This window comes from Pelodiscus sinensis, chromosome 2 (assembly GCF_052426305.1).
Source record: "Pelodiscus sinensis isolate ZL-2025 chromosome 2, ASM5242630v1, whole genome shotgun sequence".
In the NCBI taxonomy this organism is placed as follows: domain Eukaryota; kingdom Metazoa; phylum Chordata; order Testudines; family Trionychidae; genus Pelodiscus; species Pelodiscus sinensis.
The window spans coordinates 200,696,999-200,714,860 of NC_143053.1; the positions used below are offsets into that span (position 1 = coordinate 200,696,999).

Here is a 17,862-nt window from a genome sequence, read left to right on the forward strand (position 1 = left end):
TGTTTCAGTTTTGTCTTGTTCTGACTATCCATGCATGCCTTTTCCTTCCTTCCTTTCTTCCTTCCTTCTAGAAGTGTGTGACACATTCACACACATTCTGTGCTTAGCCAGTTCTGCAGTTTTGCAATTGCAAAAGAAAACTTCAGCAAGATCTAAGGCAGACCAGGCATATTCCATGCATAAATCATAACTAGAATGAACACCGAGTACATATTTTATAAATGTATAAGTTGGCAACACGTCAGATGACTTTCCAGATTTGCGAAAATGGTCAATTGACAGTACATCTGTAATGGCTGGTTTGTAGATCTGTTCTGTGTAGAATCTTAACTGCTTTTAAAAGTTTAGGATTCTTTCACATGCCTATTAAATCAAGATGTCTTTCAGAGTGAAGTCTCTTAACCTCTGATACACCAGTAGAGGTGAAGGATAGAGTGTCTGAGAGGAAGAGTGGGTGAGAAGGAAGAGGAGTGGTGGAGAGGAGGCTGTGAATGTGTTTCTGGAATGAAAGGGCAAGGCAGAGAAGGGAATGAGTGATTGCCAGGGTTGATGGAATGAAAGGGAATGGGAGAAACTGCACTCATAGGCCCTGATTCAGGAAGGCACTGAAGCATGTGCTTGAGTGCTTCCCAGGTAAGGATGTTTTCTTGAATTGCCTTTTAGTTTCAAACTTTCTGTAGCAGTTCTTTGTTTCATTCATATGAAGAGAATAGAGGGGAACACTGAATGGCATTGTACTGTTTTTTACTTATGATTCCTGTCTTTATACATGTCTTCTTTTCACTCACTCTTTGGACTTCTGGTGTGCACTGAGCAGATGTTGACAGCTCATTAAAAACAGTAACACGTCTTTCTCAAGAGATTACAGCTAATTCAGAACTCATTATGTGTCAGCATGCTGTAGTGCAAGTTCCTTCCAATAAGCATCATTTTGAAATTTCTCTGCAATGTCTTCCAACCACTTACAATAGTTTTCTTCGATCCTTCTGGTGCTCTTAATCATTACTGACCTAGTTTTGACAGACCTAAATGTTCTGTATCTTGAGCACATTTTATTGCATCACTCTTTATCGTCACTTCCAGGACAGAACATTGATTCCAGCACAGCTTGTTGGGGCACTTTGTTAATAACCCTTTTCTACATGGGGAACTAGTAATCTATTCCTTTTCTTTGTCTCCTAATTTGATTTTAATTCATGACAGGAGTTTACCTCTCACACCTGGTTATCAAGTTTCCTGTATAATCTCTTGAGAGGGACTTAATCAAAATCTTGAAAGTCTAAATAAATTATATCCACATTTCTTCTTTATCCATTAGATTAACTTTAAATTAATTGTACCATTTTAGATACATGTAAATATACCAGCTATAATAAATGTTATGATTATTTGTCTCTATCCTAATTTTCTCATCTAGCTGCCTTAGAAATAGGGTTTTTTTTCCTCCCAGTGCTGAGGAATTGCTTACAAGTCTATATGGGCACGTCTACACTGCAGGGAAAAAGTTGAATTAAGACACAACTTCAGCTACATCAATTGCATAGCTGAAGTTGAAATAGCTTAATTCAACTTTTGGCGCTGTCTACATGAGGGATGTTAAATATCGGTTAATTTTATAGTCGATTAACCTCATGAATTCTTACCAGTGAGTTGACTATTCTATAATCCTCGGGCAGCCCCTGTCCAGAGAAGAGGGATCTGAGCTCCTGGACCCAGCACGAGCTAACCTGGGCTGCTTGCCTGTCTGGCTCCTAATACACTTTAAATGCAGAGTCACAGTCGGGGTAGGTCCAGAATCCAGTGCAAGATGGGACTGAGCTGGGCTGCTGGCCAGCCTGCTAAAAAATTTACTGGCAACATGTTGGGGGGGGGGGGGGAAATGTGTGTAGTCTATAGCATTAACCTATAAGCTTTTGCTTATCGGTTTATTGACTATACTATTACATCCCTAGTCTACACAGCAGGATGTTGAAGGAAGAACATTCTTCCTTCAACTTTCCTTACTCCTCGTAAAATTAGGATTACAGGAGTCAGAGTAAGAAGTCCTCCATCTTGACATTACTTCAAAATAATGGCTTGCTGTATAGAAGCGCATAATGCCAGTTATTCTGAAATAACGCTGCTGTGTAGACGTACCCCAAGAGTCCAACCTTTAACTTTGGCTCCTTTTTTCAAAGTGAGCACTATATTCATAGAATCATAGAATACCAGAATTGGAAGGGAACTCAAGAGGTCATCAAGTCCAGTGCCCTGGCCTCACAGCAGGAGAGCAGAGGCCTTCTTCTGAGTCTTCTGAATTACATAGTATAGGGCCTGCTCTAAAATCTGTTTCCACTGTTTCAACTGGGCTCTGGATCAGGACTGTAGTGAGAAGTTTAGTTACTTCATTTTTCAGTTCTCTGACGCCTGGTCAAACAATCCCATCAGTTTCCTATACTCCTCCTTTATGAGGAGGACTACCAGCACCGGTGGGGGCACCTTCTCAGTTCCAATTAGCGGGTCTTCATTAGACCTGCTATATCGAACCCCAGAAGATCAACCATGGCAGCATTGATCTTCCACGTAGCATAGACATGGTCTGAGAGTGCTCTCCCATAACCTGCCCACAGGGATGTAATGCAATTCAATTTCTCTAACATTTGCATTACCTCTTTAACACACACCTCTCACAGTGTCTCATCTTTGTTACCTGCAAAAAGTAATGTCTGTTGAAATATTGCCTCTCTCCCCCCACTACTGATTGGGGTGAAGATCAGGTCAAATAAATCATTTGGCTTTCCTTCTGTTTATATTTCCTCTTTGACTGTAAAGGAAAGTATTTGAAGAATTTCATCATTTTTAAAATTTAAAAAATGCATTTGTTCATTTTTTGCATTCTTTGAATATATATATATATATATATAAAGCAAAGCATTACAAATGTTTGCCATGGGATTTAGTACAGATGCACAATAGAACTGAGGAGTTTTAATGCCATCATTAAAGACTTTCCTGTTGGTAAGTTTCTTTATGCTCATGTGATAGTTTGGTTACTGTTTGGGCTTCAAAAGCTTTCCACTTTTTGTCCAGGAGATTGCAGAATGGCAAGGTCACTATATATACTGTCATGCCTGCAGGGATATGTGGCTGGATACATTCCAAGCTACCATTTGCCTGGTCAGTGATTGGTCTGGATTGGAGGAACTATGTTGACCTGGAAAAGGGCAAATATAGTGACTATCTATAAAAAGGGAAATAAGGACAAGCTAAGAAACTACTGACCAGTCAGCTAAATTTCAGTACCCAGAAAGCCAATGGAGCAAATCATGAAGGAATTCATTTGTAAACACCTAGAAGGTAATGTGCTATGTAACCATCATCATGGATTTGTCAAGAACAAGTCATGTCAGATCAACCTCATAGCTGTCTTTGACAGAGTAACAAGCCTGGTGGAAGGGGAAAGTGATAGATGTGATAGTATCTTGACTTTGCTAAAGGTTTTGACACTGTCTCAGTCTCACATGATCTTCTCATAAACTAGTGAAATACAACCTAGATGAAGCTACTATAAGGTGGGTATATAATTGGTTGGAAAACCATTCCCTGGCTGTCTCTAGACTACACCGCTCTGTTGACAGAGAGATGTAGACTAGACACGTCAAAATTGCTAATGAAGCAGGGATTTAAATATCTAAATATTAGCATAAACATGGCCACCGCTTTTTTCGAAATGGAGCTTTTTCAGAAAAAAACGGCAGTCTAGATGCGGATCTGTCGAAAATAAAGCCTTTTTTGAAAGATCCTGTAAACCTCATATTTTGAGGAATACATGATCTTTCAAAAAAGGATTTATTTTCAACAGATCCACATCTAGACTGCTGGTTTTTTTTTTTTTTTTTTTTTGAAAAAAGCTCCGTTTTGAAAAAAAAAAAGGTGGCCATGTTTATGCTAATGAAGCACAGGATATTTAAATCCCTGCTTCATTAGCAATTTCAGCGTGCCTACAGAGAGGTATAGTCTAGACGTACCCTCAGAGAGTAGTTATCAGTGGTTCACCGTCAAGCTGCAATGGCAGATCAAGTGGGTTCTGCAGGGATCTGTTCTGGGTCTAGTTCTGTTCAACACCTTTATCAAAGATTTAGATAACGGCATAGAGAGTACACGTCTAAAGACTGTGGATAATACCAAGCTGCAAGTGCTTTGGAGGATAGGATTAAAACTCAAAATGATCTGGATAAACTGTAGAAATGGTCTGAAGTAAATCAGATGAAATGCAATAAGTACAAATGCAAAGTACTCCACTTAGGAAGTTGTGCATGCACACACAATCAGAAATGACTATCTATACAACAGGATTATAAAAAGGGATCTGGGTATCATAATGGATCGCAACTACATATGAATCAACAATGTAACACTGTTACAAAAAAAACTAACATCATTCTCGGATGTATTACCAGGAGTGTTGTAAGCAAAACACAAAAAATAATTCTTCTGCTCTACTCCATGCTGATTAGGACTCAGCTGGAGTAGTGGGGCCAGTTTTGGGTGCCACATTTCAGGAAAGATGTGAACAAATTGTAGAATGTCCAGAGAAAAACAAAAATTATTAAATATCTAAATATCATGACCTAAGAGGGAAGACTGAAAAAATTGTTTTGTTTCATAGAGAGGACACGATAACAGTTTTCAAGTACATAAAAAGTTGTTACAAGGAAGAGGGACATGATGTTCTCTTTATGATGATAGGACAAGAAATAGTGGGCTTAAACTGCAGCAAAAGAGGTTAGATTGAACATTAGGGAAAACTTCCTAATCCTCAGGATCATTACGCTCTGGAATAAATTGCCCTGGGAAATTGTGGAATCTCTTTTATTAGAGACTTTTAAGAGACAAACTCCTGGCAGGAAGTCTAGGTAATATATAGTTCTACCATGAGTACAGGGGGACTAGATTAGAAGACCTCTCAAGGTCTCTTCAGTTCTATAATTCTATGATCCACATTGATGTCAAAGGGTGATTTCCCCCCCGTTAATTTGAGTGGAGTTTGAACCAGATTCTAAGGCAGGGGAAGGCAATAAGTGGCCCATGGGCCAGACATGGTTCACCAGGGTTAGCCCCTGGTGGGCTGCTGGCACGTTATCCACCTGCATATCTGCAGGTATGGCTGCTTGCACCTCCTGTTGGCCATAGATCACTGTGCGTGGTCAATGAGAGGTGCAGAAAGTGGTGCAGACCAGGACTCTGCTTCCTGCAGCTCCCATTGGCTGGGAACAGCAATCCACAGCCAGCAGGAGATGCAAGCAGCCATATCTGCAGACAAACAGGTAAATAAAGCACCAGTGGCCCACCAGGGGCTAATTCTGGCAAACCATGTCCAGCCTGCAGGCTGCTTATTGCCCAACTCTGTTTTAAGGCCCAGATCTTCAAAGATATTTAGGCTCATAACTACCACTGATATTAATAGCTTTGAGGAGCTGGGTCTACATAACTGCCTGGAATTATAAGGCTAGTATGAATAAAATGGGTGCTCTTTTTTCCTTTCTTGTTATCATACCTTGCCTTTGGCAACAATCTTTGCCTTGGGTAACTGAACTGTTCTGTACAGTCAGGGTTGAGGCACCAAGGAAGAGCTGTAAATTTTCCATCCCATAAGGTCTAGTGCCAGCTGTGTAATGCATCTGAACTCTTCTGAATCTCTTTAAAACTCAGCCCTGAAGCTAATGGCAGAGTTTCAGGGAAGTTTCTACTGGACACTAAGCAGAACTCTGTCCCACTAACTTCACTTTTCCACCAATGAAAAACTGACTGCAGCTCTGCAGAAATGTAGTGAGGTTTAGGCTGGACTGAAAGTATTTCCTGACAGAACACTCTATTCATTTACTTTAGCTGTGAGCAACCTTTCCACTCTCTTCTAAGTAGGTGCTTATGTTGTGCTCTCTGAGGGTGGAGTCCAAATGTGCGGGCTGTGGAAAGATGGATGATCTTTTGTTCAAGTGTCATGGTGTGCCTGGGGTGGCCCATGGATGCTGAGACTCTCAATAATACGACCCTGGTGTAAAGGAAGTACAGGCAGTCCCCGAGTTACATGGATACGACTTACATTGGATCCCTACTTACAAACGGGGTGAGGCAACCCCGCACTAGCTGCTTCGCCCCAGCAGACCAGGGAGACGCGAAGCTAGTGCCCCCCCCCCCCTCCCAGCAGACCAGGCAGACGCGGAGCGGCTTTTTTCAGCAGACACCTCAGCTTGAGAATAAAGGACTGAGGGAAGTGAGGTGTGGGAGAATAAAACTGAGCTCTGGAGAAATGTTTGGCTAGAGTTTCCCCTACAATATGTACCAGTTCCGACTTACATACAAATTCAACTTAAGAACAAACCTACAGTCCCTATCTTGTACATAACCTGGGGACTGCCTGTATAAATGGCCTTTGTAGGAAAAGGGGGTAATGTAAGTTAGAAAGTGTAGCCTTTTATTTTAAAAAATGGTGAGCTGCTGTGGGTGGAAGAAGGAATGTCTAAGCAGGGGTGTAGCTACATTCCCATCACAGAAGTCATCAGCAGAGGCATGAATTCAACACACCCAGACAGCCAGTAAACGTCAAACCTAACCAACAAAAGTCAGGGAAACAGTGAGGACTGATCCAATGCAAATACCAGCCCAGTTACTACCTTCTCAGCTGTAGCGCTGCAGCAGTTCACTGTTTACTAGAAAGTATCAAAGACTTTTATGTGCACAAGCCTGGAACAAATATGCCAAGTGCACAACCTTCAGCCACTTCCTTATAGGGACTGGCTATACACAGTGCAGTGCAGAACAGGGGAAGCAAGTATTCAATATCCTAGCAGTTCTCCAGGACCAAAGATAATGGAGCTACTATGAGGTGAGTGCATAACTGCTTGGCTATCTATTCCCAGAGAGTAGTAATCAATGGTTCACAGTCATACTGGAAGGATATAAAAAGTGGGGTTGCTAAGGGATCAGTTCTGAGTCCTGTTCTGTTCAATATCTTCATCAATGATTTAGATAATGGCATAGAGACTACACTTACGAAGTCTGCAGATGATACCAAGCTAGAAGGGGTTGCAAGTGCTTTGGAAGATAGGGTCATAATTCAAAATAATCTGGACAAACTATAGAAATGGTTGGAGATAAATAAGATGAAATTCAATAAAAAACAAATATAAAGTACTCCACTGAGGAAGGAACAATCAGTTGTATGCATACAGAATGGGTAATGACTCTCTAGGAAGGAGTACTGCAGAAAGAGATTTAGAGATCATAGTGGATCACAAATTAAATATGAGTCACCAGTGTAACCCTATTGCAAAAAAAGTAAACATCATTCTGGGATGAATTCATAGGAATGTTGTAAGCAAGATATGAGAAGTAATTTGTTCTACTCCATGCTGATTAGGCCTTATCAGGGCTGTTCCCCACTCTGGCACTTCGAGTGCAGCAGGTGGGGGCCAGCAAGAGACTTTAAAAATACCCTTACTCTAAAGGCTTCTGCTTAAAACTTCCCGAAACTTAAACAGATTCCCTGATATTGGATGGCTCGCTGCCACCATCCAAATGCAAAAACCCCTTTGAGAATGCAGAGGAGAGAAAAACGCAGTTGGGAATTTCTTTCTCTGTGGTACCCCAGAGCTCCTTAACCCTTCCTCAGGTCAGTGCTATAAAACAAACTGCAATTTCTTAATAGCTGACCTCCTGTTTCAGGTCTGTGCATACAGAACCTTTTTTAAGACACAGGAATTAGATCATAGTCTTAAAAAGGTGATTATATTAACAAAACAAAGAAGATATATTTGGTAAAGTTTACTTGGTTGCTAAGTGTGATAGAGCAACTGAAGAAGGCAGTTTAAAAGCACAAAGAATTGCTTCACTGGGATTCAGTTTAAAATTTACAGTCTACAGGGCAGGAGGTACATAAATCAATGTGAAGGAATTCAATCAAACCCAAAATTAAAGCAAATAACCTGATTGAGTCTGTCTAAACACTCCCTGTTCACTTACATATTGGTTGTTCCAAGGATTCAGTCCTTCTCATTGGTATGTATATTGCTGGAAAATCCATGCCTTGTTCCTGGTTAACTCATCTCTCCAAGCTCTTGTTCAGCTCACACAAAGACTGAAGCAGGCAGAACCCATTTCACTTCGAATCTCACACTCTCTTCCTATTGTCTCTCCTGGTTCCTTGCCAACAGTTCTTGGAGATTCTCTGGGACCCACTGTGTCTGGGTTTAACCCTTTACAGGCAATTTAGTTAATTGAATGGCTGGGATGTCAAGAAAAAGAGTAGTATTCCTCCTATCTATCAGAGGCCTCAGCTGGAATACTGTGTCCAGTTCTGGGTGCCTCATTTCAGGCAAGATGTGGAAAAATTGGAGAAGGTCCAGAGAAGAGCAACAAAAATAATTAATGTTCTAGATACACCACCTATGTGGGAAGATTGAAAGAACTGGGTTTTGTTTAGTGTAGAAAAGAGAAGACTGAGACAGGACATGATGATAATTTTCTCAAGTACCTAAAAGATTGTTAAAAAGAAGAGGAAGAAAAAATATTCTCTTTAACCTCTGATGAGAAGACAAGAAACAAGGAGCTTAAATTGCACCAAGGGAAGTTAAGACTGGACATTAGGGGAAAAAACCTCCTAACTGTCAGGATAAGTTGTCTAGTATAGTTGTGGAATCTTCATCATTGGGGATTTTTAAGAGAGGGTTAGACAAACACCTGTCAGGAATGGTCTAGATCAGAGGCAAACAAGAAATAGCCCATGGGACATATCTGGCCTGCCAAGTTGCTGGATCTGACCCACAGGCAGCCCCACAGAAACCCTCAGAAACAAAGCAGCTAGATGTTTCAGAGCAGCCCCACACTACTTTAAGCAGCTGGTTGCTCCCTGTGGCTCTCTTCTCCAGGTGCTGGAGAGAGGGGAAGACTTCGTGAAAACTCGCCAGTGGGAGCTGAGAGATGTTGCTGGGAGTAGGGGCAGTGCACAAATCTCCCCCTCTTCCCCCAGTGCCCACAGCAGAGAGCCACAGGGAGCAACCAGACATTTTGAGCAGCCAGGCAGTGAGCCTGCCTCAGGGTCCTGCATGGCTGCTAGCTGGAAGCTGCCTAGGTAAGTGCATCCTGGCCACAGCCCTCCCACCCCCACAACTTCCCCAGATCACCATCCAAACTCTCTGCGCTTCCAATCCCCTCCTCCCCAAGGTCACAACTGCCTCCTAGACCCCTGTCCAGACCAGAATCCTTTCTTGCATCTCCTCCTGGATCCTGCACTCCAAGGGTGTGTCTAGACTACATGGCTCCGTCGACGTAGTTTACTCAACACAGTCAATGAAGCAGGGATTTAAATAATCCCCGCTTCATTAAAATAAAAATGGCCACCTGTGCTGACAATCAGCTGATCCGGCACAGTGTGGCAGTCTAGACATGGCGCGGTTGACAAGGGAAGCCTTTGACGACCACTCCGGTAAACCTTCAGTTGACGGAGCCATATAGTCTAGACACACCCCAAGGGTGCAACTACACTGCACCCATATGTCAAAATAAAATACGCAATTCGAGCTACGCAAATTGTGTATCTTATTTTGATCTAATTTTGAAATAAACTACTATTCTGAAATGTCCCTTAACCCTCATGGAATGAGAGTTACAGGGACATCAGAATAGCAAGCCTGTTATTTTTTAAATCTACTTTGAAATAATGGGCTGGTTTAAAAGACGTGGAATAGCTATTTTGGGATACCTCCAGTAGCCTGAAATAGCACCACATACCCCAAGTTCCTGACCCAAATCACAACCCTCTCCTTCACTCAAACTCTCTCTCAGACCCCACACTCTCTCCTGCACACCTATCGCCTACCCTGAGCTCCCTTCTGCACCCAACCTCCATCCCAGACCCAGCACTCCCGCCATAGAAAAGTGCAACCCTTGACCACTTACCAAAATCTTAGAGTGGCCCCATCAAAAATTATTGCCCACCTCTAGTATAGATGGTCCTGCCACGAGTGCAGGGGATTAGAATTAATGACCTCTCAATGTTCCATAGCAGGGCTCCAGGCGGAAAAAAGTCACAATGCACTGGACAATACAAAGGCATCATCAGACTGGCAAGCCAGGAGTAGATGCAAGACACATGAGCAGTTCTCAATCACACAAACATAACATACATTATAGACAACGACAGTATTATCCAAACGTTTGCAGTATTGCCAACACCATGAATAAAAAAATCACAACTTCAAAATCATGAGCTCCCTTAAAGAACAGGATTTATTTGAGGCTTTGGGGCTTCAAGGTGCACTCAGTTCACACATTTTCAGGCTCTTCTCTTCAACCAGGAGGGTTAAAAACTCCTTTTGAAATGAAGGCTGAGATTTCCACAAACTCACTTGATTCAGGAGTTAGGATCTGAAGAAAAGTGTCACATTTTGTGATCTGCATGATAAAATCACAAGCGCTGGCCTCAGCAAGTTCTCCCTGGCACCAGTGAAGCCCAGGCACACCGTAATATTTCAACATTGCTTTCCTACCTGCTGCTGTTGCAGATACCCCCTTGGTTCTGTGTGATACCGTTCTTGTGGGTGTTCCGTAACAGGTGTGGCAGCTAGCCACACCCACTGATTCATGCTGCTAAAACACCACAGAAGCATTCCATTTCTAGTTTATATGCTCCAGAGTTTATATACTCCAGGGCTCTCAAGCTCCCGGGTCATGGGCCATCCCCAGCTGGAACAATTGCACAATCTGGCTCAGGACTCCTGGTGGGCTGGGAGATGGGGGAGAGCGCCTGTCCATTACTGGCCCCCAAGCCTTGCCCCTTCCCACAGTCATCCCACCCTCTTCCCCATTGCATCCCATCCCTGTGGATAAAACTTCAGGGGGGGCCTGTTGCAGCATGGAGCACAGAGTGCAGCCTCGAGGATGGGGTGTTATGGACTGGAGAAGATGGGGTAATGGCAGGGCTGGGCGGGATTTGGGGCCAGTCACGGACATCCTGCCCCGTCCACCAGGAGTTCCATGCTGGACTGCACAATTGCTCTAGCCATGGCTGGCCCATGGTCCAGAAACTTGACTCCCCTGCTCTGAAGCCTATAATCTTGATTATCTGCTCTCACATACTGGTATTAATCAGTAATAACTCCATTGGGATTACACTAGTTTAAGTGAAAGGTGAAAAAAGAATCTGCATCTGACATTGCTTTTACATGTGAATTTCAGCATTCTTTAGCCCACTGCAAGTCAAGTGTACCCTTGGGCTGTGTCTAGACTGGCAAGTTTTTCTGCAAAAGCATCTGCTTTTGCGGAAAAACTTGCCAGCTGTCTACACTGGCCGCTTGAATTTCCGCAAGAACACTGACGATCTCATGTAAGAAATCAGTGCTTCTTGCGGTAATACGATGCTGCTCCCATTCGGGCAAAAGTCCTTTTGCGCAAAAGCTTTTGCACAAAAGGGCCAGTATAGACAGCTCAGATTTGTTTTTTGCAAAAAAGCCCCGATCGCGAAAATGGCGATCGGGGCTTTTTTGTGCAAAAGCGTGTCTAGATTGGCCACGGACGCTTTTCCACAAAAAGTGCTTTTGCGGAAAAGCGTCTGTGCCAATCTAGACGCTCTTTTCCGCAAATGCTTTTAACAGAAAACTTTTCCGTTAAAAGAATTTGCAGAAAATCATGCCAGTCTAGATGTAGCCTTGGTGTAACACTATTGATTTCATTGGGCCTACGTCAGGAATTATGATGTCCCAGGCAATCGGTAAAATGTCACAGGGGTACCTTTTGAAGGATTACATGGTTCATACGCTAAAGTTCCTTCCCCCCCTTTTATTTTCATATATGAATCAAAAGAAAATCCTTCTATCTCATACTCTAGTTGCCTTGTACAAAAATCTACATAACACACCCATCCAGTGCCGTATCATATCCTGTGCCTTGCCAACCCTGATAAGCAATGAGGCTGTGGGTTATTTTGTCCTGTCTTTTTGTTATTGTAGTGTTATTTAAAGTAAGTACATGTTAAAGAAAATAGCATGAATAGGTAATTATAATAGACCCACCTCCTGTTTTCAGCCAGCAAAGGGCTCCCAGGTCACAAAACCACCACTGCTCGCTGAGCAAGTGTAGAGAGCCCAGGCAGCGAATTCACCTCACGCGCCAGGAAAATGTTTGCAAAAGGGAGGGAGGGGTCATGTCTAGATAGCAAGTGTGAAAAATCTGAATCAGAGGTGGTATGGAGAATGGGCACCTATATAAGGCAAAGCTCCAAATATCAGGTCTGTCCCTATAAAATCAGGCCCTCTTGTTACCCTGAAGGGGTTCTGTCTCCAATAGGGTTGCCAGGTGTCTGGTTTTGAACTGGACACTCCAGTATTTGAGCTTTCTGTCCGGGAAAAAATTGAGAAAATACAGGTAATTTGTATTATTATAATGAGTATCAGTATGTAGCTGCGTACTGCCTGGCTGGTAGACACACTCATACTGCGTGAGCGTGTCTACCAGTGAGGCAGTACGCAACTACACAGTAGAGAGGAGGGAGGCAGGGCCGAGGCGGGATGGAATCCCCAGGACCGGACTTGTCTGTGCGCCTGCTGGGACCATGTGCGGGATGGGCAGCACCTCGAGATCTGCGTGTGCCTGGGCCAGCCCTGCTGCCCGCAGGCTGGTTTCCCCCCCGTTCAGCCCTGCTCCCCTCCCAGCCAGTCCCTTCCCCCATCTGAGATCAAGTGTGTCCAGTATTTTTTTGAACCTATTTGGTAACCCTAGTCTCCAATACCATAGGGAAGTCAAGGGAACAGGGGTCTGACTAATTAGGTCTTTGCCCAAAATCCAGTGCAGTAAATATGACTGATTCCAATGGAACGTGAATCAAGCTTTAAATATGCAACTACTCAGACTAGCAGGTCAGCTCCCTCACTAGTAGAGAAGAGGAGCAGTAGCTATGGAATGCTTCTTCTAACTCTCCCCTATTCTCCATGCTGATAGAGCCAGAGCAAACAAGCTTGCCTTGGGAGGGATGGATGGAAGATTTCCCCTACTGTAAATTGAATCACTGCATGTTTCTGTCTGTCTCTGATATTTACAGGGTGCCAGTCGCTGGCTGTAGCATCTAGATTCCGGATCTGGGTAAATGTAGATCTCTCCCTATAATCATTTGTGAAAATACTAAACTTTCATATCCCCCAACGTATTCTGTTCCAAACAAAATGGGGGAAAAGATTAAATGTTGTCCATGTTATTAAAATGTAGACAAATATTGAAAATCCAGGAATATTTGGGAAGAGGAGAACTGGTAAGTGCTGAGGGGGAGGATAAACGTTAAACACAAACATCTGCTGTATGAAACTACCACCAGATTGACAAACCAGGGATCTTAAATTACTTGTCATTTTTAAAGGAAAATTATTTTTAAATGTTTCAGGATCATCTCAGCTTGCATCAGAAACTGTGGGAATGTGTCAGTTAGAATCGTAGTGAAAGTAATTCTTTAAACCATGCCATATGGGAAGGAGCAACTGGAGGTTCTCATACATGGGTCACCAGTGGTCTGGACATTACACATGGACTATACCTGCTCATTCCACAATATGGTAACCACCTGAGATTTGCAATTTCTTTATCAAGCACTAGCAAAGTTACTTGCCATTGCTCAGGTCATAAAGGAGGGGCTCAGTGCAGGGGGCTGGCCCCGGCCTGCAGCACCCACCCCAGGCTTGGCAGCTGGTGTAGGGAAGGGCAGCCTCCAGGGGCTGGCCCTGGCATCTGTCTGTCCCATCCACTCTGCAGCCTACCTGAGGTGGGGAGGGGTGTGAAGGTCCAAGGGTTGGCCCTGGCCTGCAGCTGCCCCCTCCAACTCTGCAGCTGGTCCAGGGTGGGCGAGGCTCTGGGAGCTGTCCCAGACCTGCAGCCTCCCCTCTCCCCAGCCCTGAAGCTTGTTGAGGGTTTGAGGGTCTGTGGGCCATCCCCAGCCTCCAGTTGCTCCCCCTTCCTGCACTTGGAGCGGGGGGGGGGGGAGGAGGGGAATGCTTCTAGTGGCAGCTCCCCATGTTCTGCAGGCTGTCCGCAGGGGGGACCAGGCTGCAGGGACTGATTTTGGCCTCCAGAGTTGCCCCTTCCCCCAGTGGCATACAGGCCTGCAGCCTATCCGAGGTCAGGCCATGGTTCCCAGGCCCAGTATCACCTTGGCCCCAGCCTCTCTGGTGGGTGGATTTTCTGGAGGGGGTAGGGTGGCTTGGGAGCTGGGGGCTGGAAGTCAGGGGGCTCCCTCTGGCACTATTGCGTAGCTTATTTCAAGGTAAGGTGCTGTGTAGCTGCACCTCAACAGCCTACATTAGACTGGAAAGAAAGCCTACCAACAGGAGGTTAAGATGAGATGCACGAGTAGAAGGAAGAAAAGGAGCATTGCTAAGGGAGGGTGAACAAATTTCTGACAGTGAGGAAAAGGTAGTATGCACATTTCTCAGACAATAAGTAGTGATGAATCCAGTCATTGTCCACACACCACTCCTGCTACTCAAACTGAATGTACAGGCCTGGCCTTAGGGCAAGGAGAGCAAGGCGGGTTGCTTTGGGCCCCGCGCTTTCAGGGCCCCTCGCTGCCTGGTGCCCACCCACCCCTGCCTGCCCGGCTGCTCACTCGCTGCCCTGACTGGGAGCTGCCCAGCCATGCGGTGCGGCCAACCACAACATGCCACCTTGGGCCACGCAAACTCTTTAGCCAGGCCTGTGAATGTTGATGTCCTGCACAAATGCATTTTTCTTTCCCTTGATTGCCTGACTTCCACTGGTGAGCATAACGTGTACACCATTCCTTTTTCTGTCTTTCGCCCTCTTTGTAACACACACGTCTGACAAAAATGAAAACTCGTAACATCTCATTGAGTAGGGTACAGAAGAGGTAATTGTGTTAGGGTTGGAAAGGCTGAAAATCAAAGGGCAATCTCTTTCATTGGACTGTATGTTTTTGAGAATCACTTCCTTTATCAAACCATAGGGGAGAACAAGAGAGATAGATACATGTAGTGTCAGGGTCTTAGTTCAGACCATGTATTTAATTCAGAATTACATTAGATCAAAGGGAAGCTGAAAAAGGAATATGTAGTATGAGGTTCCTCTTCTTAATAGCTCAGGAAGGATTAAACTAGCATACAGTTCTATCAATCACAAGAGGAAAATCAAAGCATGAGGATAAAGTGAAGGTTAAATACATCAGACAGAGGAATACCTCCACAGCTTCCCTTTCATTATTATAAACAGGATGGCTTTGTGGTGACAGATCCATTAAGAAGAAAAACACCAGTCTATATGTGTACCTGATGTTTTCTGTGTTCACACTGTTTCCTCAGTACTATACATCTAACTTTACATTTGTGTTCTGAATTAACAGACTGCCACTTTATCTCCATGTTCCTATATCTGGTGGAAATAACAATGTGATTTTTGAACAGCTTGTCCAGTTAATGTTTATTTTAATTAGTCGCACAAAAGAAATCACCTAAAATATTTGTTCATCATTTCTGTCAAACAGTATGGTAGAGCAAATGGAAAAGAGACACACACCTGAGTGCTCAGAGAGCTTTCTCTGTCCAAGGTGATTGCTGTCCATAGGGACAGATTTACAAATGTAGGCCACATATCTCTCTTGTAATTAATTAACTCATTAGCCCCAGGCATGTGTTTCTGGTCCATGATTTTTGCCATGACGAACAAGAGAACACTACATTTTGGTAAGACTATCGGGAACTCTGAATATCTCTGCCTTTAAGTCAAGACTGAAGATTAATATTTTAGACTGGAATTTGATTTGTCTTTGTTTAGTGTTTGTCCTTGCTTTATTTCCTATTGTCGAGCTCTGGGCCTGCAAATATCCTGGGCACAATCATGCTCTTACTTAAGGCTGTGTGTCTTCTGCCAGAGATTTCAATGGCAGTGTGATCAGACATTATGTGTGCACAGTTATAAAACATTTTATTATTGTTCGTATAGCCACTGGGAGGGTTGGCTGATACTAATTATATCTGTTACCTAATGTCTCCTTAAGAACTTTGCAGCTAGAGACTGTCATAACTTCAGTGCATTGCCAACTTTAATGTGCCCCAAAGCTTTCAGTTAGGAAAAAACAAGCTTTTAGATAACCTAAAACCAATAGAAATAATTACTTGTTATTTAAAAATTTCAACTGTTTTCCGACCAATACACATTTCCTTGCAACATTTGAAATCAATACACTGCAAGCACTTGCAATCTAAAATAATATAAAGAAAAGTGAAATTGACCTCATTGCTTTGATTGCTATATGCAGTTTTCAGTTGCTTGTGTTTTTCAAGTGCTGGCATTCTCTGATGTCCTACTTCAAACAAATTCATAAGGTACATGGCACAGCACTACATTAATTTTCTATTAAACTGCGCACAAATATTTATTTGACATAAATATGATACTAACTTGGGTCCTCACATTGCATTCATGTAGCTCAGGGGTGGCCAGCCTAAACCTGAGAAGGAACCAGAATTGACCAACGCACATTGCCAAAGAGCCAGTTACGTGTCACCAGCCCATATCATCTCCCCACCACCACTCTCAGCACATCCCACCCACTGGCAGCCCCACCGGTCAGTGCCTCCTTCTCCTCTTCCTCCTGCCCAGTGTGATCAGCTCTTTCTCAGTGGGAGATGCTAGAGGGGTGTGATAGGCTCAGTGGAGAGGGCAGGAAGTGGCAGGATTCTAGGGAGAAAAGCTGGAGGGGGCAGCGCGTAGGGCAGAGCTGGGGTTGAACAGCGAGCATCCTCTGGCCCAGTGAAAAGTTAGCACCTGTAGCTCCAGCTCTGGATTTGGTACCTATGTAAGGAGCCGCATATTAACTTCTGAAGAGCTGCATGTAGCTCTGGTGCTGTAGGCTGGCCATCTGATGTAGCTAGACCCCAAAATCTAGGAGCATCACCATGCTCTCATTTTTTGCCTGCACTGATTTCCTGTCCCTGAAAAACTCTCCTCTCCCTCTCCTCTTCTTTAACTTAAACACTTCTTCTCAGGGGTGCACATTAAGCCAATAGTCTCCAACCTTTTAAACCACAGGATCACTTTTTCAATTTAAGTGCAATGTAAGATCTACCTCAAACCCAAATCCTCTTGTCCCAACTCCTTCCTGTCTCTTCTTTGAGGCTCTGCCTCTTCTCCACACCTACTCCAAGGCCTCACCCTGCTCACTCCATCCCCCATCCTCACTTACTTTCACCAGGCTGGGGTAGGAGGTGCAGGCTGTGGTCTGGGGCCAAGAATTTTGGAGTGTGTGAGGGGCTTTGGGCTTAGCCCAGAGTGCGGGATTGGGGTCCAGGAGGAGTTTCAGGGTGCAACCTCTGGGAAGGAGTTGTGGTACAGGGGGACTCATGTCTGAGGCAGGAAGTTGGGTGCAGGAGGAAATTCAGGGCTAGGACAGGGGTTCAGGAAGCAGGCTCTGGCTGGGCGCCGTTTAACTGAGATGGCTTCCGGGTGATGGAGCAGTGGCGTTAAGGCAAGCTTAGTCCTGTCCAGGGCCGGCCCACAACATTTTGGTACTTGAGGAGGGAAGCTCAAATGATGCCTCCATGCCCCCTCGCTGTACCAGCAGCAAACACAATTTTCTACACTCTGAGTTCTAGTGGCACCCCTGCCACAGTCTGGCCATCTCAGTTCACCTCATGGTAAGGCCAGCTCTGCTCATGCCCTGGCCTTGCACCACTCCTGAAAGTAGCTGGCATGTACAGCAATGGCTCTGTGGTGCCACATACTGCCCCTCATCTACAGGCACTGAGCCTACAGCTTCTACTGGCCACGGTTCCCCATTACTGATTAATGGGAGCTGCAGGAGTGGTGTCTGCAAGCAGGATGGCATGTGGA

General features: G+C 44.3%; 1 long non-coding RNA gene across 1 annotated transcript in view; it reads right to left on the reverse strand.

Annotated features, from left to right (window-relative positions):
• Positions 1-9,996, reverse strand: part of LOC112543911 (uncharacterized) — a 28,557-nt gene extending 18,561 nt beyond the window's left edge. Inside the window, exon 1 of the long non-coding RNA XR_012901992.1 lies at positions 9,937-9,996. This is a non-coding gene — a long non-coding RNA (uncharacterized LOC112543911). The remainder of the gene's footprint in view (positions 1-9,936) is intronic.
• Positions 9,997-17,862: the final 7,866 nt, after the last annotated feature.